Source organism: Galeopterus variegatus, unplaced genomic scaffold (assembly GCF_000696425.1).
Source record: "Galeopterus variegatus unplaced genomic scaffold, G_variegatus-3.0.2 Scaffold2174, whole genome shotgun sequence".
NCBI classification, from domain to species: domain Eukaryota; kingdom Metazoa; phylum Chordata; class Mammalia; order Dermoptera; family Cynocephalidae; genus Galeopterus; species Galeopterus variegatus.
Genome location: NW_007728285.1, coordinates 188,413 through 195,630, shown reverse-complemented (window position 1 = coordinate 195,630; position 7,218 = coordinate 188,413). Strand labels below are relative to the sequence as shown.

At 51.3% G+C, this 7,218-nt stretch overlaps 1 long non-coding RNA gene across 1 annotated transcript in view; it reads right to left on the bottom strand.

Annotated features, from left to right (window-relative positions):
• LOC103597045 overlaps positions 1-3,203 on the bottom strand; it is a 32,625-nt gene extending 29,422 nt beyond the window's left edge. The window contains exon 1 of the long non-coding RNA XR_551080.1: positions 2,785-3,203. This is a non-coding gene — a long non-coding RNA (uncharacterized LOC103597045). The remainder of the gene's footprint in view (positions 1-2,784) is intronic.
• Between the last annotated feature and the right edge of the window lie 4,015 nt (positions 3,204-7,218).

Here is a 7,218-nt window from a genome sequence, read left to right as displayed (position 1 = left end):
CCTCCAGCTTTATTTTTTTTGCTCAGCATTGCTTTGGCTATTCGTGGTCTGGCCCCGAGCCCTCCACCTGAGCGCTCCCCGCCGGGGCCCCCCCCCTGGGCGCCCCCCGCCGGGGCGCCCCCCGGGGCGCCCCCCGCCCCCGGGAGCCGGCTGCCGAGCCCCAGAGCCAAGCGTCAACGCCCCCGGCAGAGGCCCGACCTTGGCCACCTGAGCTTTGCTCAGCAAGGGATACGCGACCCCGCCCCAGTTGCAGGAGTGCACAAACAGCGACTCCGGTACTGGCGTCACCAGCGTCCTTCCAGCTTGCAACTGCCTCCCCCGCGGCCACACGCGCTCACGCTTGACCCCACGGGCGAGGAGAAGCCCCCGGCTCCCCTAGGGTTAATAAAGAAGCGGCGCGCACCCACCGCCTCGTGGGCCAGACAATAGCGCAGTGAGCGCGGCGTCTGAGAGTCCTGGTTTCCCTCCTCGCGCGCGCGCCCGCGCGTCCCCCTACGCCCCTCCACCACTCCACCCCCGTGCACGCCAGGGGCCTGGGACCTTGGGGTCCAAGTCTTGGCTTCTAAAGCCCGGATCTGGGGCCCCCAGCGCGCAGTAAGTGCTCTCCTCTCTGGAGCTGCCTCTCCAGGCCCAGGGGCACCGAGGACTTTGTGCCTCAGCCTTGTTCGCCCCAGGATCAGCCAGAGCGGCCCCCGCCCACGACCTGCCTCTCCACACCCTCCCTCCTCGCCTCAGCCTCGCTCAGCAGCCCACCCGTGTGGGGGCGGAATCCGCTATGCATACACGTGTGCGGATTATTAAGCAGGGGAGCCAGGGCCGCAGCTGTCTCCACGCAGCAACCTCGCTAATTGAGGGGGAAGGGAGCTCGGAGCGCGCGGAATTCGGGGAACCGAGAGTGCGCTCGGAGGCTGAGCTGCCCCCCTAGGAAGGAGTAAGCCCGGGGCTCAGACGGGCTTTGAGTGCAGGGACGAGCGGGAAGTTTTGCGGAGTTGCGTAGCAGGTGTTTCCTTTCCACTCAAGGGCTTCTCTGGGCAAAGCCGCGTCCTATACCTTGGGCCCTACCCTGTTCCCCTGCGATACACTGTACACCTCCCCAGGGCACAACCTTCTTTGCCCTCGACTGTTTCTGTTTTGCCTCTTAATTCCCAGCTAGACCAGTGCGTCCGGAGGCCCCTGCCAGCCTGGCCCTGCTCAGGCGGCGGTGCCTCCGCAGCAGGCGGTTACAGCGGTGGCGGCCAAGGAAGCTCTTTTTCAGGTGGGCGGAAGGTCGTTGTTTGCGGGAAGCTCCCCAATCCCGAGCGACCGTGACTCTAGGGGATAAGACCCAGCGTCTGCGCTCCCCGGGATCTTGCGGTGCATTCCCGCAGACACTCTTTGTGAGGTTGCATGCTTGTGTGGGGAGCCTGGTGCCGAGCAGTCAACTCCCATCCAGCCTCGGCACCCAGCGGAGAAGAGCGACCAGGAGGGGAAGCCCAGCCTGCGATTCTCTCTGCCTCTCTCCAAGCCAATCTGGAGTTTCCTAATGGACCCGAGCTAGTCCTCCTTTCGCCCTGTTAATCACCCTTGAATCTGGATCACTAGAGGAATAGAAAATGGGTGGAAAAGAAGATGGAAGAATCTAGAGAGGAACGGGGAATTTTGTTTGAGAAAAATAGCAAATGACCAATAAAAAAGATTTACAAGATTTGACTCCATCCTTTAAAAAGAAAAAATATATATCTATCTCTATATAGATAAATATGTATTTTCCCAGGATCCTGACGATGGGTGTTGATTGATAGGAGAAGCATCCAAGGAAGCTAAAAATGAAAAAAATGGGGGCAGGTACTTTGAATGTGAAAATCAATCAATATTCATCCTCTCTTCCTCTCTCCCCCCCCCCCGCCCCCCAGGGGATAGACAAGTGCACTAGCTATTGCTAGTCCCTCGGTTGCAGCCTGTAGGCTAGGTAGGAGGAAACATTCCCTAACTCATTTCAAGGAGACAACCCAGTTCACAGAGCCCAAGCCCCAGGAACACCTAGAGGGACTCCTTCCTCCACCAGGAGTAGAGAGGGGACTAACCCTGCGCCCGCAGTGAATACACCTGACGCGAAAGCGCGTCCAGAACTCCCCGCTTGCTTCATGCACTTCGCCAGCTACTTACAACTTGCAAGGAGCAAAGTCCGGGGGAGGGGGGAGGAAAGCGGGGGCGACCCTATAGAGACGGCTACTAATCGCTCACTGAGTACGTTGGAGGGGGAGGAAAGGAACAGAGGAATGGGGTGTAAGGGTGCGTGCGGGAGGCCGGCCGGCAGGGAGCTTTGCCTGCTGGTACCTAAACCTTCTTAGCCTGAACTTGCAAGGCCGGCTTCTCCAGGGCCACTTTCCCAGGTGCGCCGGGTCCGGGGAGAAAGTCCCGGGAACTACCCCCAGCCACCCCGATGCGTCGTGCCCACAACTCGAAGGAGCCAACACCGCCCCGCCACCGCGCAGTTGGAGCCCAACTCGTGTTTGGCTCCTTTCTCCCTAACAACCCACCCCACCGAGAAAAGAGAGACAGCTCGTTTTAGCCCGAGTGAGGGGAAGGAAAGGCGGGGGTGGGGCCGGGCCGATGAGGGCTGGGAAGAGCGCGGTGGAAGCGCCGCTCCCGGGCACTGCCTTCCGCCAGCGTCCGTGATGCAGAACCTCCCGGCAGACGCCAGCGGCTCGCTGCCTTGCCGTCCCCGAAACAGACACTTGCGTTCGCACACGGGGCCTCCGAGGGTTCCACCATCTCCCCCGGTAACGAGCGAGCCTCTCTTACCCTTAGCTGCAGTGAGAAGCTCCGCGCACAGAACCAGCAGCACCAGAAGCAGGAGCAGGGACTTGAATTTCCTCCACGCAGTCATGTCTGCAGATATTCCACACGCACACGACACCGATGGCTCGTCTCAGATGTGCCCGTCTCCTCCGAGGAGCGGCAGGGCTATGAACAGAGCCAAATAATCACCAGAGGGCAAGGCGAGCCGGAGACAGAGCCCGGTCCCGAGACCGGCCGCGCATCCGACGCCTCCTGCAGGTCTGGGCGCCCGGCTCGCTTCCCTCTCATAGCATCGGGTCCGGAGCCACTGCAGGGCTGAGCTGCTGCGAGCGTGGAGACCCGGGCTGGCGGGGCCGGGGCCGGGGACGAGCGCCGGCCGAGCCGGGCAGGAAGGCACCAAGGCGGCGAGGCTGCGGGAGGGGCGAGGCGGGGAGAGGAGCGCGCGCAGCCAGGAGAGACCTGGAGAGGAGGCAGATGGAGCGAGAGGCAGCGAGTGGGAGATGCGAGGAGGGGGGCGCGGGGGGAGGAGAGATCCAGCCTAGAGAGAAAAAGGCGGAGAGCGCAGAAGACAGGCTGCTAGCGGCACAAGGAGCTGCTGCCGTGGCGGCTGGACTCAACCATCCCTACCCACAGAGAGGGGAAGGAGGCTGGGCACGGCGCAATCCCAGACAGAGTCCAGCCCGGGGCCCTCGGGCTGCCCGCACCGTACTGCGCTCCATTCGGCTTCCAGCGCATCAGCGCACAGGCTGGAGAAAGGAGACTTGTTGGGCGCTAGCGTGGGGGAAGCCCATGGCGCACACAGGGGAGAAACAATGCAGTTGGGTAACTCCAACAAACTAGAGGACTTCTGAGGGGGCAGAGGGTGGCCTCCATGTAGTGATCTCCCTTTCATTGCTGACCAGAGAGAAAACCACTGCATGAGTCAGAAAAGAAATACAGGTGGAAAGAGAAAGGGCACAAGCTCTAACTCCAAGAGAGAAAAAACGTGTATGTGTGTGTGTATAAATTTTCAGAAATTATCTTTAACAAGATGACTATTGACAAGGAGCTACAAAGATTTTTCTGTCACCTGACTTCAGGTTGTGTTAGGGTTTATCCATGCACAAACTTCAAGTTCAGATGAAATTCAAAATGAGGAAGAGTCTCCGGAGTTGATATTATAGTCTGGTTATGACAAGTGGCCTGTTGGCACACCTTCAGGGGAAACTATACGTAAAAGTCAATGGGTTGAGCAAGAAGCTTAAGAGAGGAGACAAGTGCTCCTTGATTGTGTAGAGAAAGGAAGAAAGAGCGGAGCTCTAGAACAGCAGTAGCAGGTACAATGAGCTGGATTTCACCCAGGTCCCCAAATAGAGGAGGTATTCCTAAAATCTCTAGGGAACAAGTAAGGCCAGACGTTTGTAAGGTAGTAAGTTAATAGGAAAACCACAGGGGAGTGCTAGTTTTCACAAAAGGACCTTTCAAGGATTGACCATTCTTAACAAAAAAGGGTTTATTCTTTTAGAGGACTGGAGGGACGTAGAAACCCCACACCTTAGTAAGAGAGGATTATTCTCCACACGTGGAAAGGTTATAGTATAACAGCTCTACTAAATGCTGTATCACCCACATCACTGAGTGATTGTGGTGGAATGGAGAGCCCATCCATCGTTGACGGTCACTGCTTTATTACAGGGCATTGTGTCTGTTAGTCTTGGAGATTAATTAGGTTGACAGTTTCATAATGTTTTATACCCTTCCTTTAATTTTCTTAGATTCCTTTTGCATCCTGTGGTCTCTAGGCTGCATAAGAATGCGATGGTGAATCCAGAAAGTTCAAGATTGTGATAGCACCAAAGCATGATTTCCTTAGCCGTCTCACAGCCCAGTAAGAGCAACTGGAACCACCACCAAAAAACTCTTTTCTGTCTCATAGAAACATAAGCTTCTAATTATGAAGAGAGAAATTTGCTTCTCTGAGAGTTGCAGAACTAGATGAAATTTGAATTTTCCTCAGTGCAGAGTCCTACTTTGCCTTGGCTATCCCTGACGGGGAGAACAAGACAAAAAGGGTCAATCAAAGGGGGATTCCCAGTGGAAACTGAGTTCTATATTCTTTAGGCTGAATTAGGCATGTAGAGGAGAGGGTCACCCCCTCTGTGATTTTTAAACCAGACCCCAGATGTTATCTGTAACTCAGCAAGTGAACAAAAATGCTTGTTCAGACCCATTAAGTGCTCCAATAGTTCATTTTGAGCTCCTCATCAGGAAAAATTGATCTCTTTCCAGAGCTAAAGAGCCGACTTCTCCTTGAGAAATAGTGACTTGCTATTCCTAAAGACTCTTGTCACCAAGAAGGATTCCTGGCATTAAAAAATGTTTCCAAAAATCGAACCATCCTGGGCTAGGACTCACAGATGATTTTTTACTTTGTTAGGATCATTGAGGAATCACAATCAGGAATGTTAAGTGTCACCTCAGAAATTGAAAACTTTCATATTTGATTGTAACAGGCTCCAGGCTCTGGGATCCCAACCAAACTTCTCCATCATTGTATTCTGCTTTAAAACCTTTTATGTCACCTCCTTTCTCCAGAATGCAAAGAATCTATTTGATTCAAATCATTGAGAAATAATGGTCCCAATAATCATTTTTTGCTGTTGTTTATATGGCCGTTTTCTTTAGCCAGAATCTGACATTGGGGAGTTACAATGATTCACGCCAAATTGTTTCTTTGTCATAGGAATGAAAAGGGTAGGAAGCAGCTGTCAAACAAAATAAGCTGATTTTGTGATCGTTAATATTGCGATCTCCCCCCCCCCACCTCAAACCCCCAAGATCTCAAGGCCATTTTAATTTGGAAGAAAAGCATGGGGCACTGCTGCCATCTAGTGTCAAGCTTTTCTTGTTTGGAGTTTGCAGAGAAATCAGCAGTACCTGAGTCTTTCCTCTTATCTAATCTGCAGTTCCCTACCTGTTCTTTGAATCCCCTCCAGAACAATCCTGCATCCTTCATGTAATGAGCCTGTAGATGAAGCCTATTATTAGGCTACTGCAGGCGCAGGCTTCCCACCTTTTTTGATGTTTAGATGATTATGAAAGCCTTGATCTATATCAGAATTCTAGTGCCTGTTACTTAGAGCAGTGTGAACCAAATAGGATTAGAGTGAGTGAGGGACTGTGGGACGTCACGCCCGACTGCTCCGTGGCTCCCCTCTGCACTGGCTTGTGGTGCCTGAAACATTGCACTTTTTCACTTGGGTTTGGACTCCCATTTCCCTGCCTACACATAACATCCTCCACAGCCTCAGGACCCTAGCTAAACAGCACTACAAATACTACTGGCACAGGAGACCAACCATGCAGTTGAGCAGCACAATGATTAAAAGCACAGAGGCAGTAAAGACATTCCTAAAGTCAGATAGCAAATAAATTAAGACTCAGTTGGAGATGACAATATAAACATCTGCAAAAGGCAACAACTGAAGAGGGAGAGTGTATTTTAAATGAAATTGTCTGAGAAGGGGACAGAAAATGTGAACGTGATAGGTGAGATAAAATTAGAAAATTTAAAAATTCACAAATGAGAATGCTAATTAGCTATAAAAGCTGTACATATGTGAAAATATTAGAGAATATAGTATGTTTCCATGATGGCTAAATCCAACGTTGTTTGACTTGATTAATGTCATATACATAAAAAATTAATGACAACTAAAAAATTGGGGGAAATTGTTTTTTAATAGAGGGGACAGTATTAGGGCTCCATGTTTCATGTTTCCCAAAATGCAATGCCAATCTTGGGAGAACAAGTTTGAGGGAGCATAAGAAATAAAAGCAGAAGTCAAAATAATCTGTCCTTTGCAAAGGCCTTTTATACATAACCTCATTGATGGCCTTGGTGACTCCCCCCCTCCAATGATGAGGAAATGGTGGCTTTGAGAAACCAAGTGATTTATAGGAGGTCACATCTTATTGAGGGCCAGAGGGTGAATTACATTCAGGCCTTTTGCTGCATCAACATTTAAAAACCACACCTCTTGCCCTTCCATGATGGAACAGCATAAATACCTGGTTTCCAAGGTTCTTATGAACACTGGCCTCTGTGCTCCTGGTGTTTCCTTTATAAAATAACATAGAGTAAGACATGAATAAAAGCAGAATACACATTCTTTTTTCCTGCACATAGAATAGTCTCCAAAATAGACCATCTGCTATACACTTTTTTAAAAAAGGCGGGGGGGGGGGATTCTTGGTTCTCACATATTCTGGATATTAGCCTTTGTTGTATGCACAGTTTGCAAATACTTTATCCCATTCTGTAGGCTGTCTCTTCACTATAATGCTTGTTTCTTTACTTTTCATAGAAGTTTTCTAGTTTATGCAATCCTATTTTTCTATTTTCACTTTTGTTGACTGTGCTTTTGAAGTATTATTCAAAAAATCCTAGCCCAGTTC